Raw genomic sequence first — 3,854 nt, 5'->3', positions numbered from 1 at the left:
CAGGAGCTAGTCTAGTACAGGAGCCAGTCTAGTACAGAGCTAGTCTAGTACAGGAGCCAGTCTACTACAGGAGCTAGTCTAGTACAGAGCTAGTCTAGTACAGAGCTAGTCTACTACAGGAGCTAGTCTAGTACAGGAGCTAATCTAGTACAGGCGCTAGTCTACTACAGGAGCTAGTCTAGTACAGGAGCTAGTCTACTACAGGAGATAGTCTAGTACAGGAGCTAGTCTAGTACAGGAGCCAGTCTAGTACAGGAGCTAGTCTAGTACAGGAGCTAGTCTAGTACAGGAGCTAGTCTACTACAGGAGCTAGTCTAGTACAGGAGCCAGTCTAGTACAGGAGCTAGTCTAGTACAGGAGCTAGTCTAGTACAGGAGCTAGTCTACTCTTTCCCCCCGCCACCCATATCTCCTCCACCTACATACCTCGCTGAAGCAGAGTTTGACGGAGCACTCCAGGTCCCAGCTAGTGGAGGCCAGGTCTTGGAGCAGCTCTAAGGAGAAGCTAAACCTGGTAATGTTGGGGCACACGGGTGGAGGAGCAATTCTCTTGGCCTGAAGGGCATGTCCCTCACCACGGGCAAGAGCCCTTGGAGCGCGCACCGAGCAGTTGATCACCTTGATGGTCAGGACAATCTCCCCAGTGTCCGCCCTGAGATCTGGAGGAGGAGAGGGATGTAAGTGAGGATAAGGAATGATTGGAGTCCTGGAAATGTTTGCATACACTACAGTATGGGTGTTGTTTTGTTAGCGTAGAGCAGGCCTGGTGGAAGATGTTGGTGGATGTATTTGCTGGTGGATGTATTTGCTGGTGGATGTATTTGTTGTTGGTTGTATTTGCTCCCATATCTGTATATGGTCACGCTCTATCATGCATGTTGTTATATACTGTACATAAATGGTACGATACTATAAAATTATTCTCTAACAGGTTCTTCTCAAAACATGAATACCTGTCTAGCTTGCCATACTATGGAAGAGATGTTTGCTCTCTGTGTTAGGAGTCGTGCAGTTGTGATGATGTGCAGGGCTTAGGGGGTGAGAATGTGGGCACGGGCGATGAACTGGGAGTGGATTACTGAGAGCGGGAGGGTGCTAAGGTGAAATAAATAAAAGGTCTCTCACCTCTGCGTAGATCCTCTTGTCGCTCTGCACCTTGGTGTTGGGGTCCAGAGGGGAGCGATAGTCTGGAGAGGTGTACAGTTGCATGAGCAGAGGCATCTGAGGGGGGCTAGGGGGCGATGGGGTTGTCTCGGTTGGTGCAGCTCTCTTTGACTGAGACAGAAAGACACAAAATCAACCCGACAGTAAGAATCCATTTGTACAGGATACTACAGGATTGGTGCACCATATAGATTATTTGAACTGATTAGTTAATAAAACACCTAACCCTAAATAATATAATGTTGGCTAAGCAAGCCAGTCTAGTACAGGGCTAGTCTAGTACAGGAGCCATCTAGTACAGGAGCTAGTTAGTACAGGGCTAGTCTAGTAGAGCTAGTCGAGTACAGGTCTAGTCTAGTACAAGAGCTAGTCTAATACAGGAGCTAGTCTAGTACAGAGCTAGTCTAGAAGGAGTAGTCTACTACAGGGAGCCAGTCTAGTACAGGAGCTAGTCTAGTACAGGAGCAGTCTAGTACAGGAGCTAGTCTAGTACAGAGCTAGTCTAGTACAGGAGCCAGTCTAGTACAGGAGCTAGTCTAGTACAGGACGCAGTCTAGTACAGGAGCTAGTCTAGACAAGAGCTAGTCTAGTACAGAGCCAGTCTAGTACAGGAGCTAGTCCTAGTACAGGAGCAGTCTAGTACAGCTAGTCCTAGGAAGGAGCCAGTCTACTACAGGAGCTATCTAGTACAGAGCTAGGTCTAGTACAGAGCTAGTCTACTACAGGAGCCAGTCTACTGCAGACTATCTAGTAAGGAGCTAGTCTAGTACAGAGTTAGTCTAGTACAGGAGCAGTCTACTACAGGAGCTAGTCTAGTAGAGCTAGTCAGTACAGAGCTAGTCTAGTACAGGAGCTAGTCTAGTACAGCAGCTGTCTACTACAGGAGCTAGTCTTAGTACAGGAGCTAATCTAGTACAGGAGCTAGTCTACTACAGGAGCTAGTCTAGTACAGGAGCTAGTCTACTAAGGAGATAGTCTAGTACAGGAGCTAGTCTAGTACAGGAGCCAGTCTATACAGGAGCTAGTCTAGTACAGAAGCTAGTCTAGTACAGGAGCTAGTCTACTACAGGAGCCAGTCTAGTAACAGGAGCTAGTCTACTACAGGAGCCAGTCTAGTACGCAGAGCTAGTCTAGTACAGGAGCTAGTCTAGTACAGGAGCTACGTCTACTACAGAGCCAGTCTAGTACAGGAGCTAGTCTAGACAGGAATAGTACAGGAGTAGTCTAGTACAGAGCTAGTCTAGTACAGGAGCCAGTCTAGTAAGGAGCTAGTCTAGTACAGGAGCCAGTCTAGTACAGAGCTAGTCTAGTACAGGAGCCAGTCTACTACAGGAGCTAGTCTAGTACAGAGCTAGTCTAGTACAGAGCTAGTCTACTCAGGAGCCAGTCTACTGCAGGAGCTAGTCTAGTACAGGAGCCAGTCTAGTACAGAGCTAGTCTAGTACAGGAGCCAGTCTACTACAGAGCTAGTCCTAGTACAGAGCTAGCTAGTACAGAGCAAGTCTACTACAGGAGCTAGTCTAGTACAGGAGCTAATCTAGTACAGGGCGAGTCTACTACAGGAGCTAGTCTAGTACAGGAGCTAGTCTACACAGGAGATAGTCCTAGTACAGGAAGCTAGTCTAGTACAGGAGCTAGTCTACTACAGGAGCTAGTCTAGTACAGGAGCCAGTCTAGTACATGAGCTAGTCTACTACAGGAGCCAGTCTAGTACAGGAGCTAGTCTAGTACAGGAGCTAGTCTAGTACAGGAGCTAGTCTAGCTACAGGACCAGTTAGTACAGGAGCTAGTCTAGTACAGGAGCCAGTCTAGTACAGGAGCTAGTCTAGTACAGAGCTAGTCTAGTACAGGAGCCAGTCTAGTACAGGAGCTAGTCTAGTACAGGAGCCAGTCTAGTACAAGAGCTAGTCTAGTACAGGAGCCAGTCTACTACAGGAGCTAGTCTAGTACAGAGCTAGTCTAGTACAGAGCTAGTCTACTACAGGAGCCAGTCTACTGCAGGAGCTAGTCTAGTACAGGAGCCAGTCTAGTACAGAGCTAGTCTAGTACAGGAGCCAGTCTACTACAGGAGCTAGTCTAGTACAGAGCTAGTCTAGTACAGAGCTAGTCTACTACAGGAGCTAGTCTATACAGGAGCTAATCTAGTACAGGCGCTAGTCTACTACAGGAGCTAGTCTAGTACAGGAGCTAGTCTATACAGGAGATAGTCTAGTAACAGGAGCTAGTCTAGTACAGGAGCCAGTCTAGTACAGGAGCTAGTCTAGTACAGGACTAGTCTAGTACAGAGCTAGTCTACTACAGGAGCTAGTCTAGTACAGGAGCCAGTCTAGTACAGGAGCTAGTCTAGTACAGGAGCTAGTCTAGTACAGGAGCCTAGTCCTAGTAACAGGAGATAGTCTAGTACAGGAGCCAGTCCTAGTACAGAGCCAGTCTAGTACAGGAGCTAGTCTAGTACAGGAGCTAGTCTAGTACAGGAGCTAGTCTACTACAGGAGCTAGTCTACTACAGGGAGCTAGTCTAGTACAGGAGCCAGTCTAGTACAGGAAGCTAGTCTAGTACAGAGCTAGTCTAGTACAGGAGCTAGTCTACTACAGAGCCAGTCTACCACAGGAGCTAGTCCTACTCAGTAGCTAGTCTCACTACAGGAGCCAGTCTACTACAGGAGCAAGTCTAGTACAGGAGCCAGTCCTA

General features: G+C 47.8%; 1 protein-coding gene and 1 long non-coding RNA gene across 2 annotated transcripts in view; one reads left to right on the top strand and one right to left on the bottom strand.

Annotated features, from left to right (window-relative positions):
* Positions 1-3,854, top strand: part of LOC139026834 (uncharacterized) — a 405,332-nt gene that overhangs the window by 322,159 nt on the left and 79,319 nt on the right. The window lies entirely within an intron of this gene.
* The window catches only part of LOC111961591 (endoglin), a 65,582-nt gene that overhangs the window by 12,576 nt on the left and 49,152 nt on the right, over positions 1-3,854 (bottom strand). The window lies entirely within an intron of this gene.

Source organism: Salvelinus sp. IW2-2015, linkage group LG4q.1:29 (assembly GCF_002910315.2).
Source record: "Salvelinus sp. IW2-2015 linkage group LG4q.1:29, ASM291031v2, whole genome shotgun sequence".
NCBI lineage: Eukaryota > Metazoa > Chordata > Actinopteri > Salmoniformes > Salmonidae > Salvelinus > Salvelinus sp. IW2-2015.
This window is presented reverse-complemented; position numbering and strand designations above follow the sequence as displayed.